At 39.8% G+C, this 12729-nt stretch overlaps 1 pseudogene; it reads left to right on the plus strand.

Annotated features, from left to right (window-relative positions):
- Positions 1-376: 376 nt before the first annotated feature.
- Positions 377-890, plus strand: LOC123944575 (annotated as a pseudogene).
- The last annotated feature ends 11839 nt before the right edge of the window (positions 891-12729 follow it).

Consider the following 12729-nt stretch of genomic DNA (forward strand, 5'->3'; position numbering starts at 1 on the left):
TATTTTGTCCTGCCATAACCATCCCTCTCCTTTGCCTTTCCTTCCCTCTGTCCAAACTACCCTTACTTCCCTAGCCCCCTTGCAAGATGCCTAAGGAATTTAGGCAGAGCCTAAAGCCAGGTAAATGTCCCTTCTTTAACACTATGAATATTTGGTCCAAAGCCCCAGAGTATGAACTAACAAGAACAGTACCTAAGTCCCTCCAAAGCTTGATGTTCCTTCAACTCTTTTCCTAAGAAACTATTTAAGATATGTTAATTGGTAAGTATTCTTTGACCAAAAATATCATGGAAATACTGCATTGTATATTTCCCTCTTGGTATTTAAAAGTGCATAGAGTGTTGGGCGCAAACAGCGACGGTGTGGCTTGCTGGTAAAGTTTCGTCTCGGTTTCCTCCTTATGAACCATGGAGAGTGACTTTTATCTGCGTTACTACGTGGGTCATAAGGGCAAATTCCGCCACGAGTTCCTGGAGTTTGAGTTCTGACCCGACGGGAAATTGAGATATGCCAACAACAGCAATTACAAAAATGATGTCATGATCAGAAAGGAGGCTTATGTACATGAAAGTGTAATGGAGGAACTGAAGAGAATAATAGATGACAGTGAAATTACCAAAGAGGATGATGCCTTGTGGCCTCCCCCTGACCGAGTGGGCTGGCAGGAGCTTGAAATTGTCATTGGAGATGAACACATATCTTTCACAACATCAAAAATTGGTTCTCTTATTGATGTCAATCAATCCAAGGATCCAGAAGGCTTACGAGTATTTTATTCTCTTGTCCAGGACCTGAAGTGTTTGGTCTTCAGTCTTATTGGATTAAACTTTAAGATTAAGCCAATCTAGATTGAAAACTGGTGTGGACACAAGGGGGATTGGGAGTACCTGTTTTTAATTACCATTATCAAGAAATCTTTGTGTATTTCAGGGCAATATTTTTTTTTATAAACCATAAATGACTGTCTTTAATAAATATATAGCAAAAAAAAAAAGTGTATATTGGGGCACCTCGGTGGCTCAGTCAGCTAAGCACCCAATTCATGATTTCAGCTCAGGTAATGATCTCATGCATCCTGAGATTGAGCCCCTTGTCAAGCCCTGTGTCCAGGACTGTGCTTAGCAGGAAATCTTTTTTTTTTTTTAAGATTTTATTTATTTATTTGATAGAGATCACAAGTAGGCAGAGGGTAGGGGGAAGCAGGCTCCCTGCTGAGCAGAGAGCCTGATACGGGGCTCGATCCTAGGACCCTGGGATCATGACCTGAGCTGAAGGCAGAGACTTAACCCACTGAGTCACCCAGGCCGCCCTCAGCAGGAAATCTTGAAGATTCTACCCCTCCTCCACTCCCTCTAAAATAAATAAATCTTAAAAAAATAAAAATAAAATGCATATTAATGAATTAAAAACTGGAAGTTCTCCAGAAAAAGAAAAATGAGGTAAGTCTTCTCAAGAAAGTTTTTCTCAAACTTGTTTGGCCACGGACTCTCTTACCATAAGATTCCTACTAAAGGCACCACAGAACAGTGTCCTGTGTTTGGGAAAAACTAGTTATCATAGTGATAGGCTTAATCAAGCTACAGTACTAAAAATAGGCCCCCTCCAGTCTTCCACTTGGAATTAATGTACCTCAGTAAGCCTCCACAAAATTGAATTTCTCTGACCTCAAACATATCATGTCTACTTTTTTTAAATGCCAGAGGTACAGCATGGTGGAATAAAGAATATGATCGCAAACCTCACACTCAACAAAAAAAATTACAAAACACAATTACTAACTTCCAGAACAAATGTGACACCTGCTTCAGCAATTTACAATACAAGTATCAATTATTTGTTAAATACTATTTCCCAAACAAAAACCAATGCACCCAAATCAGGAAATACTTAAATCGGGTCCCACATAATTTTTACCAGCCATAAACTATAGCAAACAAAACACACACACACACACACACACACACACACACACACACACGAGAATAAAAAAAAAACTTAATGGTTTTTAGTTTCACCGGGATGCTAGTCAACCCATCCCAGTTCCCATCTGTGAACTTAAATGTCACTTAGGAGCAAGAGCCCATGAGGAGGTGTGACCCTGCAATTCCATATTCCGAAGGGATGGGGGATCCAGAGGGAAATCCATCATTTATGCATACTGCAGCACTGCCTCCCTCAGAGGATACATACTTGAATCCTTCCCTGTTTTCTTTCATATTGCATTCAAATTGCATTTGGGGCACCTCTACTCATAAAGTCTTTTCCAAAGCAACATTCTCCACCTACCATATATTGCATCTATTTAAAACCTCAAGTGTTCTCTCCATTTCTAGTGTTCTCTTTCCATCTCTAGTGTTCTCTTTCCATCTCTCTTTGGTCCCTGCATTCCTGGCACCAGAGTCTGAATTGATAGTGGTCTTTCTTGAAAACAGCTTCCGTTGGGGCGCCTGGGTGGCTCAGTCTTTGGGCATCTGCCTACGGCTCAGGTCATGATCCTAGAGTCCTGGGATCGAACCCCGCATTGGGCTCCCTGTTTGGCGGGAAGCTTGCTTCTCCCTCTCCTACCCCCACTGCTTGTGTTCTCTCTCTCACTCTCTCTCTCTCTTTCAAATAAATGAATAAAATCTTTAAAAAAAGAAAGAAAGAAAACAGCTTCCATGCCTTCTTGTGAGCAAAGAACATCATATTTATATCAGGTAATTCACACACTTCCAATCTCCTGCACTTCCTTCCATGTTTCTTCATCCCCAAAGAGATCCCAGGATGTTGACGGTATAGGGCTGCAAGAGGCTGCTGCCCTGCCTTCTCTGAAATTCCTCAGGCCAGTCCTTCCCTCTTCAGAGCAGAAGCCCCACATCTGCCCCAAATGGAAAGAGTGACTCAACAGTTTCCTGAACTGGACCTGCTGGTGGTAGTGTACACGTCTAATGACGTAGAATCTTAATGTGCTCATCGTACAATCTAGGCCTGCATTGCTGTTTTCCTCTGATAGTTCATAACAGAAATCATCTAGAGAAAGCGGATAGATTCAAACATGGAAGAGAGAAACATAAGAAAAGATCCATACTTTCAAGCTTACCAAAGTATTTGTCAAATTAACCTGGAAAAATAAGCATCTTTGTGGTGAGAAGCTCTAGAAGGAATTGATCACAAGAGTATTTTTATTTACCATTACTTAAAGGACAGGACTTTAATTCTTTTTTTTTTTTTTTTAATTTATTTGACAGAGAGAGAGATCACAAGTAGGCAGAGAGGCAGGCAGAGAGAGAGGAGGAAGCAGGCTCCCCGTGGAGCAGAAAGCCCGATGCGGGGCTCGATCCCAGGACCCTGAGATCATGACCTGAGCAGAAGGCAGCGGCTTAATCCACTGAGCCACCCAGGCGCCCCAGGACTTTAATTCTTGTTTTGTAGAAAATACAAAAAGAGCTGATGAGGCTTTTAGCTTTAAAGACATATTCTCCCACCTTCCATAATTTATTTTAATACTCATATATATCCCACAGTATTTGCTGCTAACACTACATAGTGAGTGGCAAGCTCAAAGTTACAATAAATTATGCATAATTTAGTCTCTTGGAATGTCTATAAATACCATGTGAAGTGTTCAGCTTGTTATTTGATGCAACATCTGAAATCAAATTGCTTTGATGCAAATGTTTATCTCAATATTATAATTGTGGCATGAATTTTGCTGAATTTATTTTGTTTGCAAAGAGCATTTTATTAATTAGATACACCAGTCTCAAGGGTATTGGATTTTCTTAAAAGACATCAGTGTCAAAACTTCTGCAAATATAAAATAACTCATTTTTAAAAGAATAGAAGTTTTATTAAATGATTTTAAAGATACCATTGGAGAGTATAAGCACTCCTAGGGGGTATATTTTCCAAACAATTCTAAGCATTGAAGTATTTATTAATTGTATTATTTATTGCCTCTCATTATCATCCCATGTTCTTTCTCTTGACAAAACCAGAATATGAGGATCCTATGTTTGTGTTCAGTTGTTATAAACTAATATATCCAAGATATTTTATCATATTTTATGATAAAGTTGTCTGTAATTCTTGCTTTTATTCCATTTATATGTTATCAATCTATCAATTGTGATGAATCTTTGTATAGGACAATATTGCTCCATTTGTTCCCATTTACAGGTATGAGTTTTATTCTTGAAAGGCATATATTTCATGTGTTTTGTGATTTTTTTTATTATGAACTCACACTTACCGGAACTTCATATATGAAATTTGAAGACCAAGTTTAAAGTGAGTTTCTTCAGAAAGATTTGGGTTTGCATCTAAAAAATGTCCATTGGAACTACCAACTTGAAACCACTTTAAGAAAAAAAAAAAAGTCACCTTTGATTTGAGGGAAGGGAACATAGATAGGAACATAGTAGGAATTCTTGCTTCACAGCCCCACTCTTGGGACCACTCGTGTCAGTTCAGGTCTTCCAAAAATCGAATGCCCAAATGGGACTAGATGTATAAAAAACTTCCTGGGGAAAAAGCACCTGTGAAAGATAAAGGAGGGAAGAACAGGAATAGATGAGAAGAAACTTAGGATCACAAGACAGGAAGATTTTCAAACTAGAGTGTCATTGAGAAAGCCTCCACCAAACCACTGGAATGTCTCAGAGCAAAGGTTGTGCTTAAAGGAATCCTATGTTGGGTTGAGGTAGCTCAGTTCTAGTCCCCCAGCCATGCTCAGTTATTGACTGAGAACAGCCCTCAAGAAACATAGCTCCGGGATAAATGCCACACTGGATCCAAAGATGTGCGACTGGAGGCTGTCAAGTCAATAAGCAAGTAAGAAGAGATTATCTCATAGGGACGTGTAGGAGGCACACCTCTATGGCCAGCACACAACTATGGGGGAGAATATTTTTTCTTATTTCATCATGACGGTGTCCCCTGAATTAGAATGGAAAAACAGCCATGCCACTTTCAGAAATTTCCAAGTTGTCATCAGAGCATTGTCATGGGAGCTCCTTGAGTGAGCTCCCCACGATGGAAGTGAAAAATCAAGGAATGAAACAGAAACAAGAACTGTCTTGAAGAATCAGTGACAGGGTACCTGGCTGGCTTAGTCAGTGGAGTACGCAACTCTTGATCTCGGGTCGTGAGTTCAAGCCCCATGCTGGGTATAGCGATTGCTTAAAAATAAAACCTTTAGGACCTGCCAGGGTGCCATAGTCAATTGAGCATCTGACTCTTGATTTCAGTTCAGGTCATGATCTCAGGGTCGTGAGATCAAGCCCCATGTGGGGCTCTGCGCTCAGTGCAGAGTTCGCTTGAGATTTTCTCTCTCCCTCTACCCCTCCCCCCTCCCTTTCTCTCTCTCTCTCTAAAAGTAAATAAAATCCTTAAAAAAAAAAATAGAAGAGAATCAGTGCTCAACCACAGAACCAGTTCCTGATATTGATAGCCTCAGGGGGAAACTGAGAGAATGTTTCAGGGAAGGAAGAAGTAGGTTATTACCACCACCTGCTAGGACACATTAAACAGCTCAGAAATACTCTTGAACCAGGAAGAAAAAATATGAAGCTAGATTTCCAGGTAGTTAGATGAGATCCAATTTTAAATCTCTCGTTTGAATATTATGTTATGTCTCAGCCTGTGGGCCCTAGAAAAACCTATGCTACCTACATCATTCTTTTTTTTTTAAATTAATTTATTTATTTGACAGAGAGAGAGATCACAAGTAGGCAGAGAGGCAGGCAGAGAGAGAGGGGGAAGCAGGCTCCCCGCGGAGCAGAGAGCCCAATGCGGGGCTTGATCCCAGGACCCTGAGATCATGACCTGAGCTGAAGGCAGAGGCTTAAACCACTGAGCCACCCAGGCGCCCCTACCTATATCATTCTAAATGTAAACTAGTCATTCCCTCTGTATGTCCCACCTGAGGATCTAGTATATAATACAGAGAACTGATCAGATTATATCATACATCTACACAAAACAAAACATATAAAGCACATCTTGACCCCCATATTTTCTATCTCATTTGATGGCATAATCAGCATATAGTCACCCAACTAGAAAACTAACAAGTATCCTCTCCTTCACTTTTACTCCCCAAGATTTAATCGAGTTATCTATCCCTATCAATTCTACCATCAAAACTATCTTTCTTGTCTGTTCTCTCTTCCTCTTACTTTACTGTCTTACTTTACTCTTGAAGTAGCTTCCAAACTAGTCTGGCCAAGGTTCAATCTTTCCTCACCTCAAACCATTCTTGTTGCAGGAGTTCTCTCTCTCAAACACTTCTAATTACATCACTTTCCTGTGTAAAAACATTATATAGCTCCATATTGCATGTAAGATGGTTAAGCCGCTGCCTTCAGCTCAGGTCATGATCTCGGGGTCCTGGGATCGAGTCCCGCATCGGGCTCTCTGCTCAGCGGGGAGCCTGCTTCCCTCTCTCTCTCTCTCTCTCTCTGGCTGCCTCTCTATCTACTTGTGATCTCTCTCTGTCAAATAAATAAATAAAAAAAAATCTTTAAAAAAAAAAAAAAAAGATATATTCCAACATTCTTTACATGACATAAAGATTCACAACCCAACATAAAACTCACTTTTCTAGGATGACCATCCAACACTCTTCCTCCATTCATTTATTCAACAATTTCTGAGTGCCTACTCTGTATCAAGGATAGATTTTAGCCACATAGTCATCTGAACTTGCTGTTCTCTTAATCAATCATGGTCTTTCATGCTTCAAAGTCTTTACACATATTTCTGATGCCTCTTTATTTTTAGGGATCTAAATTTTTAGAAGGATTTTATTTATTTATTTGACATAGAGAGAGCATGCGAGCAGGGTGAGAGGGTAAAAGGAGAAGCAGGCTCCTCCCACCCAGCAGGGGAGCCAGATGCTGGACTCCATCCTAGGACCCTGGGATCATGACCTGAGTTGAAGACAGATGCTTAACCAATGAGCCACCCAGGCACCCAGGATCTAATTTTTTTTAAGATTTTTTATTTATCTATTTTAGCGAGAGAGAGCATGCATGAACCAGAAGAGCAGAGGGGCAGAGTGGGAAGAAAAAAGGGAAAGAATCTCAATTGGACTCAGTACTGAGTATAAAGCCCAATTCTGGGCTCCATCCCACACCCCTGAGATGGTGAGCAGAAATCAAGGGTAAGAAGCTTAATGAATAAGCCACCCAGGCACCCCCAGGACCTAATTTAGATGCCACATCCTCTGCAAAATCTGTGATCCCCTTATGGTATATCTCCCCCTGCTCTGTATTCTCTAAAATATTTGTATACAACACTTGTTACAATAGAATATTCAACTACCTAACATTTGTTAAGTGTTTAATATGTTGCAGGAACAGTGCTAGGCACTGAGAATGCATGACTGAGATATGGGCCCTTCTATTGACGACCTCACGATTTGTTTGTGTGTTTCTCTCCATTAGACCATGAGTTCTTCAAAGACTTGCATATTTGCATTTTGGGATTCCTAAAATGTGACAAGGATTCAGCTGTTTGTTTGGAAAATAAACTGTCAAGTTTGGTTCTGATGCTTTCTCTCTTTTTTAACCTTGTATTTCACATGCTTTTCTTCTAAAACTCTGCATCCTCTTAAACCTAAGTAAAGAAAGTTTCTTTTATCAAGGCCCAGAGATATTACTAAGGCCATCCAGTCTGTCAACTCAACTTGCGTCAGAGTGGGGTTTGCTGTTCCTCCTATCATAAAGGTGGCAACTAATTTCCTGCCTCCTGAATGTGGGCTGGCCTTGCAAACTTGCTTCTAATGACTAGAAGGCAGCAGAAGGAGTGTTGCATGACTTTCAACGCAAGGTTAGAAAAGGTGATATTGCCTCCATGTGGCTCACTCTTGGAATCCAGCCACCGCTGGGACACTGGCTCTTACAACTAAACCACCGTGCTGTGAGGGAGCCATGGAGCTACATGGAAAGATCATCTTCGAGTATTCTGACCACAACCACAGCCAAGGACCCAGCTGACAGCATCAAATGCCAGATGTGAGTGATCCAGCCTTCAGAGGATTCCAACCCTCTCAGCAGTTGCCAAGTGGAACAGAGATCTGAATTGACAAGCCCTGCCAAAATGACAGATCTGTGAACAAAACAAATGCCATTATTTTAAGTCTCTAAGTTTTAAGGATATTTATTAGGTAGCGATAGATAATTGGAACAACACCAAAATGAACTGCCACCCAAATGCTTACAACAGTTCCTCAGAGTAGCTGCCAAATGGACACGAAGGCCATTTTACAGAGCCGCAAGCCCAGGAAGCTCCGAGGTAACGCTGTTTCAGTTGCTCCTTCAACTGACACTTAGATTCTATTATCAGCAGAGCACAAGGTGCATGGAGTTGATCTAAAGCTCCTTTATGTCACATGATTTATCTTTGTAACACGTCCGCCTGCTTCTTCTCTTGACATTCATTCACTCTATTCTCAAAACAATGGCTGAAGTTATACATTTAAAACACTAATCAAGGGGCACCTGGATGGCTCAGTGGGTTAAGCCTCTGCCTTCAGCTCAGGTCATGATCCCAGTTTCCTGGGATTGAGCCCCACATCGGGCTCTCTGTTCAGCAGGAAGCCTGCTTCCCCATCTCTCTCTGCCTGCCTCTCGGCCTACTTGTGATCTTTCTCTGTCTGTCAAATAAATAAAATCTTTAAAAAAACAAAAAAACTAAAACACTAGTCAAATAGTGTCCCTTCCCTGCCCCAAAACCTTCAGTAACTTTCCATCTCACACAGAATAAAATATGAGTCATTATTATGGACCAAAAGTGTACATAACCCGCCCCCCCCCAAGGCCTCATCTCCTTCAGTCCTGTTTCAGTCACTCTATTTCAACCAGTTGACCCTTCCTATTCCTAGTACATGTCAAGCACATTTCTGTCCAGGATCTCATTCTCTGACCTTATTCATTGCAATTCAAATGTCATTTTATCAGAAAAGACTTCAAAGATTTCTCACTTTAAAACCTCCCTCCTCTCTATTACTTTGTTATATTTTTCTTCACAGTACCTTCATCTGACATATTGTATATATATTGTTTACTTGTTTATTTTATGTCTCTTTCCACTAGAATATGAGCTCCAGGAGAAAAAGGATTTTGTTTACTCTTCTGTCTTCAGGGGTTAAAACAATACATGGTACTCAATAATCATTGTTTGAATGAATAATTTTTTTAAATAAATGAATATTCTAAAAAAGGAGAGCCAAGACATAAATAATCTCTCTCTCTCTCTTTTTTTAGGGGGAAGAGGGGCAGGAGAGGGAGAGAGAGAATCCCAAACAGGCTCCATGCCCAGCACAGAGTCCAATGCAAGCTTGATCTGACCACCCTGAGATCATGACCCAAAACAAAACCAAGAGTCCGATGCTTAACTGCCTGAGCCACCCAGGCACCCCAAGACATAAATGGTTTTAGACCATATATTACTGGACTTTTGTTCAGTCAAGATGCCATTTGTACTCATTCTGATTGCCACCAGAGTATTAGTAAATGATGTTAGCCCTATGATTTATGTTTCTGCTTACAGAAACACAAGTTATATAAACTTATTTTAATAGGAAACATTGCCTATGAATTCCATATATGAAATGAAAACTATTTCATACATAAAAGATATAGCTTGAAAAACCTGAGGTGTAGAAAAATGAATTGGTAGTATTTCAGAGGATAATAAGAAATGTTTTTCCATTTTATCTATCACAAGTTTGCTCAAATGTATTTAAATTTTTATACTACAGTTAAAGGCTGAAGAGGCATGAGTAATGGACAATTCCTGGAAACAAATTATAATGCTGTGCTCATTCTTACCCATTTCTAGAACACTTCATCTTTTTGCATAGATCTAAATTCCCATCTGGTATCATGTATATGATCTTTCTCTCTGAAGAAATTTCTTTAACATTTCTTATAAGGCAGTTCTCCTGGCAATGAAAGTCTGAAAAAGTTCAGAAAAAATTTTATTTCTCTTTTTTTTAAATAAAGTTTTTTTTAAAGATTTCTTATTTACTTATTGTCAGAGAGAGAGCACAAACAGGCAGAGTTACAGGCAGAGACAGAGAGAGAAGCAGGCTCCCTGCTGGACAAGAAGCCTGATGTGGGACTCGAACCCAGGACCTCAGGATCATGACCTGAGCCAAAGTCAGCAGCTTAACTGACTGAGCCACCCAGGCGTCCTCCCGCTTTCATTTTTGAAAAAGATTTTCATGAGGCATAGAACTCTGGGTGGACAGTAGTTTTTATTTGTTTGTTTGTTTTTACAATACTTTAAAGATATTGCTGCACTGATTTCTGGCTTGTGTAATTTCTATGCAAATGTAAAGGGATAGAAATAGGTATATCATGCTGACAATAAACAGGCAAACCAAAAAGCTATCATGGCTATATTAATATATTAATATCATATAGTGTAGACTCTAGAATTAGGATTACCAGAGATATAAAAGGCCATTTTATAAAGGTAAATGTGTAAATCATAAAGATTATGTAAAAATCTTAAACATGTATGCACCAAATAATAGAGTTTCAAAATAAATAAAAGAAAAACTGATAGAACAGCAAAGAGAAATACACAAATTTATAATAATAGTCAGAGATTTCAAAATCCCACCCTAGTCTCTGTATCTGACAGAAAATTAGTAAGGATATAAAAGACTTGAACAAGGTAATCAACTGACTTGGTCTAATTGAATTTATAAAAACGCAACCAAAGAACTTCAGAATTCTTTGAAGTGCACATGGAACATTAACCAAGATAGACCACATTCTGAACCATGATAAAGTCTCAATAAATTTTAAATGATTCAAGGGGTGCCTGGGTGGCTCAGTTGTTAAGTGTCTACCTTTGGCTCAGGTGCCAGATACCCTGCATCAGGCTCCCTGCTCAGCAAGAAGCATGCTTTCTCCTTCTCCCATTCCCCCCGGCTTGTGTTTCCCCTCTTGTTATGTCTCTCTCTGTCAAATAAACAAATCTTTTTAAAAAAAGTTTTTAAATGATTCAAGTCCTATAAAGTATATTCTTTGACAACAGTGGAATTTCATTAGAAATTAATCACAAAAAGATCTCTGGCAAATGCTTAAATACTTGAAAATTAAATGGCATAATTCTAAATAATCCATGGGCAAAGGATAAAGCAAAATAAGAAATTGGAAAATATTTTCAATTTAATGAAAATAAAAACATATCAAATTTTATGGGAAGTCATAAAATTAAAGCAGGACGTAAGAAGAAGTTTATTTTTTTTCTTTGAGATTTTATTTACTTGACAGAGAGAGGGAAAGAGAGAGCACAAGCAGGGGGAGCAGCAGGCAGAGAGAGAAGCAGGCTATCAACTGAGCAAGGAGCCTGATACTTACTTGGTCCCAGGATCCTGGGATCATGACCCAAGCCAAAGGAGTCCCTCTAGGAAGTTTTTTTTTTTTTTTTTTTCATTTGCCCTCCATTTTTTTTTTATTTTATTTTTTCAGCGTAACAGTATTCATTGTTTTTGCACAACACCCAGTGCTCCATGTAAAACGTGCCCTCCCTATTACCCACCACCCATTCCCCCAACCTCCCACCCCTGACCCTTCAAAACCCTCAGGTTGTTTTTCAGAGTCCATAGTCTCTTATGGTTAGCCTCCCCTTCCAATTTTTTTTTTTTATAAACATATAATGTATTTTTATCCCCAGGGGTACAGGTCTGTGAATCGCCAGGTTTACACACTTCACAGCACTCACGATAGCACATACCCTCCCCAATGTCCATAACCCCCTCCCCCCTCCCAACCCCACCTCCCCGCAGCAACCCCCAGTTTGTTTTGTGAGATTAAGAGTCATTTATGGTTTGTCTCCCTCCCAATCCCATCTTGTTTCATTTATTCTTCTCCTATCCCCCTAACCCCCCATGTTGCTTCTCCATGTCCTCATATCAGGGAAATCATATGATAGTTGTCTTTCTCCGATTGACTTATTTCACTAAGCATGATACCCTCTGTCAGGATATAAAATCAATGCACAGAAATCAGTTGCATTTCTGTACACCAACAACAAGACAGAAGAAAGAGAAATTAAGGAGTCAATCCCATTTACAATTGCACCCAAAAGTATAAGATACCTAGGAATAAACCCTCTAGGAAGTTTAAAAATCTAAATGATGGAGCCCGGGTGGCTCCATCAGTTGTGTCCAACTCTTGGTTTCAGCTCAGGTCATGATCTCAGGATCATGGGATCGAGCCCTGCATCAGGCTCTGCTCAAAGAGCCTGCTTCCCTCTCTCTCTCTGCCTGCCTCTTCGCCTACTTGTAATCTCTGTCTGTCAAATAAATAAATGAAATAAAATTTAAAAAAAGTAAGACATTTCAGTTGACAATATGCCAGAAACACTTGTGCTGTGTGAGGTCAAGAACCATGGCCTATTTCAGTCATACCTACCAGGTAGAATGGTATGGAGAGATGGCAAGAATCCAGGTCCTCAAAGACCCAAATCTCGTTATGCCATAGCTAAATGTCCTTGCCAGACTCCCCAGGAATGTATATGCAGAGAAGATAACACTAGAGAAATGTATAATCTTTGTTACCATGAGACCTTTGTTCCAAACTTGGAAGTCTTCAATTGAGGGGCACCTGGCTGACTCATTTAGTAGAGTGTGCAACTCCTGATCTTGGGGTTGTGAGTTTGATCTCCATGTTAGGTGTAGAGATTACTTAAAATCTTAAAAAAAAAATGTCCTTAGTTGATTTGGGC

The sequence above is a fragment of the Meles meles genome, chromosome 6, assembly GCF_922984935.1.
Source record: "Meles meles chromosome 6, mMelMel3.1 paternal haplotype, whole genome shotgun sequence".
Classification (NCBI taxonomy): Eukaryota; Metazoa; Chordata; class Mammalia; order Carnivora; family Mustelidae; genus Meles; species Meles meles.